This window comes from Schistocerca nitens, chromosome 7 (assembly GCF_023898315.1).
Source record: "Schistocerca nitens isolate TAMUIC-IGC-003100 chromosome 7, iqSchNite1.1, whole genome shotgun sequence".
Classification (NCBI taxonomy): Eukaryota; Metazoa; Arthropoda; class Insecta; order Orthoptera; family Acrididae; genus Schistocerca; species Schistocerca nitens.
The window spans coordinates 15,679,864-15,691,587 of NC_064620.1; positions in this window are offsets into that span (position 1 = coordinate 15,679,864).

The following is an 11,724-nucleotide window of genomic DNA, read 5'->3' on the forward strand; positions in this document are numbered from 1 at the left end:
ACAACTTAATACCTATCTCAAAAATATGAATTTATTGGTTCAAATGGCTCTGAGCACTATGGGACTTAACATCTGAGGTCATCAGTTCCCTAGAACTTAGAACTACTTAACCCTAACTAATGTAAGGACATCACACTCATCCATGCCCGAGGCAGGATTCGAACCTGCGACCATAGTTGTCGCACGGTTCCTGAGTGAAGCGCCTAGAACCGCTTTTTTTCGGTGTTTTTTGTAGCGTTTGGTTTGGGCGGACGTCACAAGTCATCCGTTCAAATTGGGGTCGTTAATTCCTTTACTTAGCTTTTTTATTACAGAGGGCGAGCAGCCCTCTGACCGAACACGCTGAGCAACCGTGCCGGCAAGAACCGCTATGGATTTATTCTTAACGAACAGGTACAGCCTAAAAACAAAAATCTTTTGCATAGTTTGAAACCCATCCTTGCTCTGACGTAATATAGTCTGGCTGACTAGAAGCTAGTTTTCTTGTCTGTAGATGCTGGTGAGATGCTCTTTTCCTGTCTTGTTGGGATTTTACGTATTTTTGATGTTTGTTGTTAGCGGTTTTCGATGTGTGTGTGTGGTTTAAATGATTCTGTTATGTTTTTTTTTTTTATTGATGACGACAGATGGTTTCGATTTACTACAACATTTTGTTCGTTTTCGCTAGTATGTATCCTAGTCTTTAATTTGCACGAGATTCTCGCGCATAACACTAGTGGCCCCCATGAACCATAGACCTTGCCGTTGGTGGGGAGTCTTGCGTGCCTCAGCGATACAGATAGCCGTACCGTAGGTGCAACCACAACGGAGGGGTATCTGTTGAGAGGCCAGACAAACGTTTGGTTCCTGAAGAGGGGCAACAGCCTTTTCAGTAGTTGCAAGGGCAACAGTCTGGATGATTGACTGATCTGGCCTTGTAACAATAACCAAAACGGCCTTGCTGTGCTGGTACTGCGAACGGCTGAAAGCAAGGGGAAACTACGGCCGTAATTTTTCCCGAAGGCATGCAGCTTTACTGTATGATTAAATGATGATGGCGTCCTCTTGGGTAAAATATTCCGGAGGTAAAATAGTCCCCCATTCGGATCTCCGGGCGGGGACTACTCAAGAGGACGTCGTTATCAGGAGAAAGAAAACTGGCGTTCTACGGATCGGAGCGTGGAATGTCAGATCCCTTAATCGGGCAGGTAGGTTAGAAAATTTAAAAAGGGAAATGGATAGGTTAAAGTTAGATATAGTGGGAATTAGTGAAGTTCGGTGGCAGGAGGAACACGACTTCTGGTCAGGTGACTACAGGGTTATAAACACAAAGTCAAATAGGGGTAATGCAGGAGTAGGCTTAATAATGAATAAAAAAATTGGAAGGCGGGTAAGCTACTACAAACAGCATAGTGAACACATTATTGTGGCCAAGATAGATACGAAGCTCACACCTACTACAGTAGTAGAAGTTTATATGCCAACTAGCTCTGCAGATGACGAAGAAATGGAAGAAATGTATGATGAAATAAAAGAAATTATTCAGATAGTGAAGGGAGACGAAAACTTAATAGTGATGGGTGACTCGAATTCGGTAGTAGGAAAAGGGAGAGAAGGAAACATAGTGAGTGAATATTGATTGGGGGTAAGGAATGAAAGAGGAAGATGCCTGGTAGAATTTTGCACAGAGCACAACTTAATCATAGCTAACACTTGGTTCAGGAATCATAAAAGAAGGTTGTATACATGGAAGAAGCCTGGAGATACTGACAGATTTCAGATAGATTATATAATGGTAAGACAGAGATTTAGGAACCAGGTTTTAAATTGTAACACATTTCCAGGGGCAGATGTGGACTCTGATCACAATCTATTGGTTATGAACTGTAGATTAAAACTGAAGAAACTGCAAAAAAGGTGGGAATTTAAGGAGATGGGACCTGGATAAACTGACTAATCCAGAGGTTGTACAGAGTTTCAGGGAGAGCATAAGGGAACAATTGACAGGAATGGGGGAAAGAAATACAGTAGAAGAAGAATAGGTAGCTCTGAGGGATGAAATAGTGAAGGCAGCAGAGGATCAAGTAGGTAAAAAGACGAAGGCTAGTGGATATCCTTGGGTAACAGAAGAAATACTGCATTTAACTGATGAAAGGAGAAAATACAAAAATGCAGTAAGTGAAGCAGGCAAAAAGGCATACCAACGTCTCAAAAATGCGATCCACAGGAAGTGCGAAATGTCTAAGTAGGGATGGCTAGAGGACAAATGTAAGGATGTAGAGGCTTATCTCACTAGCGGTAAGATAGATACTGCCTACAGGAAAATTAAAGAGACCTTTGGAGAAAGGAGAACCACTTGCATGAATATCAAGAGCTTTGATGGAAACCCAGTTCTAAGCAAAGAAGGGAAACCGGAAAGGTGGAAAAAGTATATAGAGGGTCTATACAAAGGCGATGTAATTGAGGACAATATTATCGAAATGGAAGAGGGTGTAGATGAAGAAGAAATGGGAGATATGATACTGCGTGAAGAGGTTGACAGAGCACTGAAAGTCTTAAGTCGAAACAAGGCCCCAAGAGCAGACAGCATTCCATTAGAACTACTGATAGCCCTGGGAGAGCCAGTCCTGACAAAACTCTACCATATGGTGAGCAAGATGTATGAGACAGGGGAAATACCTTCAGACTTCAAAAAGACTATAATAATTCCAACCCAAAGAAAGCAGGTGTTGACAGATGTGAAAACTGCCGAACTATCTGTTTAATAAGTCACAGCTGCAAAATACTAACACAAATTCTTTACAGACGAATGGAAAAACTGGTAGAAGCCGACCTCGGTAGAAATGTTGGAACACGTGAAGCAATACTGACCCTACGACTTATCTTTGAAGAAAGATTAAGGAAAGTCAAACCTAGGTTTCTAGCATTTGTAGACTTAGAGATAGCTTTTGACGATGTTGACTGGAATACTCTCTTTCAAATTCTGAAGGTGGCAGGGGTAAAATACAGGGAGTGAAAGGCTATTTACAATTAGTACAGAAACCAGATGGCAGTCATAAGAGTCGAGAGACATGAAAGGGAAGCAGCGGTTGGGAAGGGAGTGAGATAGGGTTGTAGCCTCTCCCCGATGCTATTCAATCTGTATAGTGAGCAAGCAGTAAAGGAAACAAATGAAAAGTTCGGAGTAGGTATTGAAATCCATGGAGAAGAAATAAAAACGTTGAGGTTCGCCGATGATATTGTAATTCTGTCAGAGACAGCGAAGGACTTGGAAGAACAGTTAAACGGAGTGGACAGTGTCTTGAAGGCAGGGTATAAGATGAACATCAACAAAAGCAAGACAAGGATAATGGAATGTTTTCGAATTAAGTCGGGTGATGCTGAGGGAATTAGATTAGGAAATGAGACACTTGAAGTAGTAAAGGAGTTTTGCTATTTGGGGAGCAAAATAACTGATGATGGTCGAAGTAGAGAGGATATAAAATATAGACTGGCAGAGGCAAGGAAAGCGTTTATTAAGAAGAGAAATTTGTTAACATCGAGTATAGATTTAAGTGTCAGGAAGTCGTTTCTGAAAGTATTTGTATAGAGTGTAGCCATGTATGGAAGTGAAACATGGACGATAAATAGTTTAGACAAGAAGAGAATACAAGCTTTCGGAATGTGGTGCTAAGAAGAATGCTGAAGATTAGATGGGTAGATCACATAACTAATGAGGAGGTACGGAATAGAATCGGGGAGAAGAGGAGTTTGTGGCACAACTTGACCAGAAGAAGGGATCGGTTGGTGGGACATGTTCTGAGGCATCAAGGGATCACCAATTTAGTACTGGAGGGCAGCGTGGAGGGTAAAAATCGTAGAGGGAGACCAAGAGATGAATACACTAAACAGATTCAGAAGGATGTAGGTTGCAGTAGGTACTGGGAGATGAAGAAGCTTGCACAGGATAGAGTAGCATGGAGTAGAGTAGCATCACATCAAACCAGTCTCAGGACTGAAGACCACAACAACAACTACTGCAGGATGTGATTTTAGTAAGTGACTAAATGTTTTTTCGCTTGTAATACTTTGGTATTGTTCATGGTTACTTAAAGATGTAAGTGTTTTTTTCTCCTATCTCAGTTATGTTGCTAAGTATTTTGGCAATTAAGGTTTATTCCTGTTCAGGTGTATTTTTGCTTCTGATGAAGGTATATTTAGACAAACCGAAACTTTTGTCAGGGATTTCAATAAATCTTTATCCTGCAACTGTTTAGCTGTTATTTACCGTGAAGATTTTCAACAGTTACTGCTTCAACCATGCTTAAAATTTTGAAATATCTAGTAATTATAATTACGAACAACGTAAACTGGAAAAAACACACAGAAAATGTGTGGCGAGGGCAAGCCAAAGACTGCGTTTTATTGCCACACTTTGTAAATGTAACAGATCTACTGAAGAGATTGCATACACTATGTTTGTCCGAATTGTTTTGGATTATTGCTGCGCGGTGTGGGATCCTTAGGAGATAGGATTAACGGAGTACATTGAGAAAGCTTAATGACGAGCAGTTTTTTTTGTATTATCGCAAAATATGAGAGTGTCACTGCCATGATCGGGATTTGGCGTGTACATCATTAAAACAAAGACGTTTTTAGTTACGGCGAAATCTTCTCACGAAATTTCAATCATCAACTTTCTCCTTCAAATGCGGAAATATTTTGTTGACGCCGACCTACATGGGAAGAAGCGACCATCATAATAAAATAAGAGAAATGAGAGCTCGCACGGAAATATGTAGGCGTTCGTTTCTTCTGCGCGCTCTTAGAGATTGGGATAATAGAGAATTATTGTGAAGGTGGTTCGGTGAACCCTCTGCCAGGGACTTTAGTGTGATTTGTGGAGTATCTACGTAGATGTAGATGAATAACTTCCAACGGGGTCAAGCGTCTACCTCTTTCAGATGCCACACCAACCTCAGCCACCGCGATTCCGAATTTCATTATCATCTTCCTTAAACCATTCAGTAGCCTTGAGCCTCTCTTCAGACCTTTCGTTCGCCGATAATCTCTCAGTGCAACACTATAATTGCTGCCGTTCACATAAAACAATTTCACTATCAGCTCTCTGTCCCTCCTCTCGATAGCTACACTTTTCACTCACGTTATGGCTTGTCGGGTAATAGCTTGGATATCATACAAATTGAACGCAGCGCCAGATTTGCGCTTGGAGGCCGAAATTGGAACTAACTTTTTTCGAGCGTAAATTAGTTCCGCATTAACACATTAACATATCTATCACGTTTCCCTGCCATACTATAATTACAGTCCACACTACACTTACGCTAGAAGCTGCACTTTAATTATAACCATGTGTTACCTGGAGGTTCTGATGTACACTGTATTAAAAATGGCTGTGTAAAGAAGGATGTGTAGTAAAACCAGATTTCTTCAGGTTGTTTAAACGAAGTGCATTCGTGTGCTTTTTGAATCTTGTTGTGCGGGTTCTACCAGTCTGTGGGCTATAAAAGCTTAGACATGAGTCAAAAATGAAATTGCGATGCCCGGTTATTGGTATTGTTGCATAATGTTTTGGGCACTGTGGGTAGTTTTGTTTTGTATTTTATTAATGCTGAAAAACTTATTCTTATGTCGTATGTCTGAATGAGGTTGGTAAGGTAGGCTCACAAATGTAGTTTTCTTGTATGTAGTTGTTGTTTAGCAATTGCGTATGAAGTAATTTATCTATTAGAGCAGGACTGAACCCATTACTGGATGAAATTTGTTTTATAATTTTTATTTCTTTATGTATTTCCGTTGTATTCATTGGAATATCAAGCATGTGATTTACCATAGTTCCGAAGAAATTGTTTTTATGTTGGCCTGGGTAACAAGAAGGTTAATGAATGGTAGATTTTCGCCTTCTGACACTTTAAAAATGAAATTTCCAATTTGAATGTAAAGAAATATGAAACTTCCCCTTTGAATCTAAAGAAAGACTGTGCTGGTAAACTTCTACGTTATCTAACACTAACCTATACCCTTCACGAATCACTTACCTCACAAAAAACTTCCTTATTCGAACTACTGCCGTACAGCGAGCGCCAATACTGCCAGCTAAATAAAAGATTCTAACTACTGAAGGCACTAACTATTGATAGGCCTACAGTTAGCAAATGAAAGATTTTGATAGAGAACAAAGAATGTATTTACCTTAATAGTGTTCAAAAGTCATAGTATATTCTTGACATCTATTTTGACACATTTCCTTTTTCTGACGGATACACGTCCAGATCGTCCGCTCATATTAACATCCCTCTCCCCACATCCACCACTGCTGGCGGCTCGCCTCGAACTGCACAACGCTAGGCGCTGTTCACATCCAACTGCCCAACACTAAACTACGGAATAATCCAACAATGAGTCCAACCAGCCACAGACTGCCCACAGCGCAGTCAGCGATTTTAATAGGGAGCGCTACGTGGCATCACCAACCTAAAAACCTAATCAGCCTACTTACAAAAATTATGCTTTTGATATTTATTTACATTCTTCAGCATGAATTGGCAATTGGAAGATGTCTTGCAGGCCTGCTAAGACTACTGCAGAGGGCTTATTTCCGAACAGTATTTCTACAACTACCATTTCTCGCTGTTGCACCATCTCCTGTGACCCGTGCAGTTCTGCCTGAGGGCTCAGATTCACTCATCTGTAAGTCTATTCCAACCACTTCTCTTGCAGCTTAAGTAGAGGGCTTCACCACTACATTTGGCTCTATGGAAATACTTGCTGCTTATCTTTTACCGTATATGAGTGATCACGAACTTGTGCCAATTCCTGCCTTTCACACTCCTGTCAAATTTTGCAATATTGTTGCACAGAAGACACAAAATAAGGGAAAGTTTCGTGACGAAATAAGAATCTTACTGACTTCCGGCTACTGCTGATAGTTGCCTTATTTAACTACAAACAGAGAAAACCTATCGGGTATGTTCGTTAATTCGTTAATCTCCCTTCATTCCTGACCGGTAACTGTAAAATGAACGAGCACGTGCTTTTTTGGTAACATAAACCAAAATACAGAACAAAAAATACTTACCGCAGCGAAACAGCCTCTCTCTCTCTGTACGTTTGAGTCTTAAGTGTATTTAAACGAAATATTTTCTAAGACGGGCCAACGATTCTGAAAGCTGTCACTGCTCACCACACACCACACATCATGCAGTGGTGTCTTGTGGACGATACGGAGGTTTTCACCAGTCCAGTACCTGCTGTTTTGTGTATTGATACACACATCAAAAAAAGTTTCGCATCACCCCGGTTCCCAGAACTCCTGAAGATAGATGTTTACTGTGGATATTGTATCACAGACACAGTCCCTTTGACTGTTCCGAGATGTCACTAAACCCGCCCAAAGATATAAACAACCATGCATGAGCAGCGTCTATTAGTCGGAGGGGGTCTGACAGCCGATCAGTTCCAGTCATTCCACCAGGGAGGTACATGGCTCATGTTGTCTGTAGTTCAGCCACGCCTAGACGGTCCATACGGCGGTTCGACTGCGTCCGCATTGTTACTTTGTGCCAGGAGAGGCTCTGAACAAGGAAAGTCTCCATTCATCTCGGAGCGAACCAAAGTGATGTTCGGACATGGCAGACACACAGAGAGACAGGAACTGCCGATGACATGCCTCGCTCAGGCCGCCAAAGGGCTACTACTGCAGTGGATGACCGCTACGCACGGATTATGGCTCGGAGGAACACTGACAGCAATGCCACAATGTTGAATAATGCTTTTCGTGCAGCCACAGGACGTCGTGTTACGACTCGAACTGTGCGCAATAGGCTGCATAATGCGCAACTTCACTCCCGACGTCCATGGTGAAGTCCATCTTTGCAACCACGACACCATACAGCGCGATAGAGATGGTTCCAACAATATTCCGAATGGAGCGCTCAGAATTGGCATCACATTCTCTTCACCGATGAGTGCCGTATATGCCTTCAACCAAATAATCGTCGGAGACGTTCTTGGAGGCATCCAGTCAGGCTGAACGCCATAGATATACTGTTCAGCGAGTGCAGCAAGGTGGAGGTTCAAATGGTTCAGATGGCCCTAAGCATTATGAGACTTAACATCTGAGGTCATCAGTCCCCTAGATTTAAAACTACTTAAACCTAACTAACCAAGGACATCACACATATCCATGCCCGAGGCAGGATTCGAACCTGCGACCGTAGCAGCAGTGTGGTTCCAGACTGAAGCGCCTAGAACCGCTCGGCCACAACGGCCGACAGGAGGAGGTTCCCCGCTGTTTTGGAGTGGCATTATGTGGGGCCGACGTACGCCGCTGGTGGTCATGGAAAGCGCCGTAACGGCTGTGCGATATGTGAATGCCATCCTCCGACCCATAGAACAACGATATGGCAGCTTATTTGCAAGGCATTTGTCTTAATAGACGAGAATTCGCGCCCTCATCGTGCACATCTTCTTTCAGGATAACGACATAGCTCAACTAGAGTGTCCAGTATGCTCACATGAACCCTATCGAACATGGCTGGGATAGATTGAAAAGGTCTGTTCATGGACGACGTGACCCACCAACCACTCTGAGGGATCTCCATATATCCGCTGTTGAGGAGTGGGACAATCTGGAACAAGAGTGCCTTGATGAACTTGTGGATAGTATGCAACGACGAATACAGGCATGCATCAATGCAAGAGGTCGTGCTACTGGGTATTAAAGGTGCCGGTGTGTACAGCAATCTGGACCACCACCTCTGAAGGTCTCGCTATATGGTGGTACAACATGCAATGTGTGGTTTTCATGAGCAATGAAAAGGGCGGAAATGATGTGTATGTTGATCTCTGTTCCTATTTTCTGTACAGGTTCCGGAACTCCCGGAACCGAGGTGATCCAAAACTTTTTTTGATGGGTGTATAACCTGCCAAATGGAATCATACTTCATCTGTAAACCAAGTTATGGAGAGAATGTCTGTACGTTGAATAAGAAACCCTTGAAACCATGGACAGTAGCGCATTCTTTTCTCATGGTCTGTTTCTTGTAATGCTTGTATCACCTGCACTCTGGTTGGTCACAATGCCGACTTCTTCGCAGCTCTGACATGTGCCATATGAAATGCCTGTCTCCTGGTAAATCGACGCAATGACTTCTTTCGAGGGTGGTCAAAGCTCAAAACTTATCGATACCCTCTGCGCTCAGTGAGGATCTTTGTTTACCACTGTCATTATTTAGTTCGCCAAGTGTCTCCAGCTTCCTTGCAAACTATAAGATTGTTGTCTTTGTTGGAACATCTCCGGAATGCCCGTTATCTGTCTTCCAGTATATTTTTAAAATGAGATCCTGCTCTCGAAGCGTGTACTGCTTGCTTATGCCAGCTGAAGACTGCGAACGAATCACTGATTTGCTCATTATTGTCACGTGACCCGAACTACACACTCACAAGCCAAGAATGTATCATATGGGCACGAAATGCGTCACAATGCCGGATCACCAGACACCATAACAGAGCGAGGAGAGCTGGACTGATGGGATCAGAGAGGATGGGACTCGCTGAAGAAGAATACATGGACCGAGGAAGATAGAGGAGGCTTATTGGCGAGGCCAAAGACCGACTGCGATTGCGTGGCCAACCTAGTAAGTAAGTAAATAAATACGTAAATAATACTAAGCAGCAATAGTTATAAATAAACATAAATTTTCGAAATCTGATGCATCTTTCCGAACAGTGACAGCCGCTGGTACGTCACACAAAAGATGAATACGTTAGTATACAAAAACACTAAACGCCCCAAAGTAATAGTTTGGGGTAGAATCTTCATCACAGAGAAACTGAACGCATTCAAATGAGTCCTGCATGACTTGTGATGGATGCATTCAGTATTTCCTGTAGGAGAGTATGAGAATAAGAGAACTTGAGTCGACAGAGGGTTCTGACACATATTACTCAAACATACGAAGATACTGTGCACACACATCAGAGAGTAGATTGTGGTTCGTCCACAGGTACATATAAATTCTCTCTCTGCAATACATCGAAGAGGCTAAGAAGGTGTGTAATTGAAAGGGGTACATTACACTGGTAGAGTACGTGGATGAAGATGCAAAAACACAATGCAACTATATGCACTGTATCTTTATCTGCGTAGTACCACGCTATATGCTAAATGCTATGCTGCACCACACAGATGGCAGTAAACTAGAGCGAGTGTCTTAGAGTCTGTGCACAGCCCCACATAAAGCTACACAGTTATTACGCTTGTACTGAACGGCAAGTTGCCTAATTAGCTCTGTCTCCAATTCAAATAGACGCGAGGCGCTTTTGGTTCATACGATCTGGAAACTGTGAGTCAATTCAAAAACTAATGAGGACGAAAGAAGTAATATACAAATGACCTAAGAGTATACTAAGCGTTTCGCGACAGTAGCCGCAGAGGAACACATACGGGATGCCACGTGTCCAAGGCACAAAGGTGCTAGAATATCATAAATTGAATCCTTTGAGGCAAGAAACTAATGGTCGGCTATGAATATTCAGTATGTTCTTCAAAATCTACAACCTACATTCATAGCATCTATTGAGAGAGATCATCTACAATCTTGGTGCATGAGCAACAAACAGAACTGAATTCTCGGTTCAAAATCGGTTAGCCTATTACACCCCCTTTTTTTTCATACGATATAAATGTAGCTGTATGCTCCACCAGTACTCTGCTAACTGTATTATTTGTAGACGCTTTTCACGGGCAGCTTGACGGATGCTTACTGATGAAATTTATTCCTGAAATTCGACTTAACTGTAATAGGTACAGACGTGCTGCCTAAAGCGACAAATGAATATCTGTGACGGACCGTGGCTCGAATCCGGATTTCCCGCTTAAGGCGAGCGGTCGCCTTACCACTTAGGCTATCCGAGCACGCTCCGCTGACCGATTCAAACTTCGATATGCCACAGACCTATCAATTTCTCCTTACAGATTATTAATTCATTTATTGGTAAATCATTCCTCACACGATCCAATACTTCCCCGTACAATTCCTTTCCTGGCATTAAATCATAATTGTAATAAAGACAAGTTTCAATTTTTCTTTCTCTTCCTCTTTCTATATCCTCTCTCGCACTTCGTATTCTTATTAGTCCTTTCCTACCGTTATTATTGTTACTGTTGTTGTGGTCTTCAGTCCAGAAACTGGTTTGTTGCAGCTCTCCATGCTACTCTATCCTGTGCAACTTCATGTCCCAGTACCTACTCCAACCTACATCCTTCTGAATCTGCTTAGTGTATTCATCTCTTCGTCTCCCTCTACGATTTTTACCCTCCACACTGCCCTCTAATACTAAATTGGTGATCCTTTGATGCCTCAGAGCATGTCCTACCAACTGATCCTTCTTCTAGTCAAGTTGTACCACAAACTCCTCTTCTCCCCAATTCTATTCACTACCTCTTCATTAGTTATGTGATCTACCCATCTAATCTTTAGCATTCTTCTGTAGCAACCACATTTCGAAACCTTCTTGTCCAAACTATTTATCGTCCATGTTTCACTTCCATACATGGCTACACTCCATACAAATACTTTCAGAAACTATTTCCTGACACTTAAATGTATACTCGATGTCAACAAATTTCTCTTCTTAATAAACGCTTGCCTTGCCATTGCCAGTCTACATTTTATATCCTCTCTACTTCGGCCATCATCAGTTATTTTGCTACCCAAATAGCAAAACTCCTTTACTACTTTA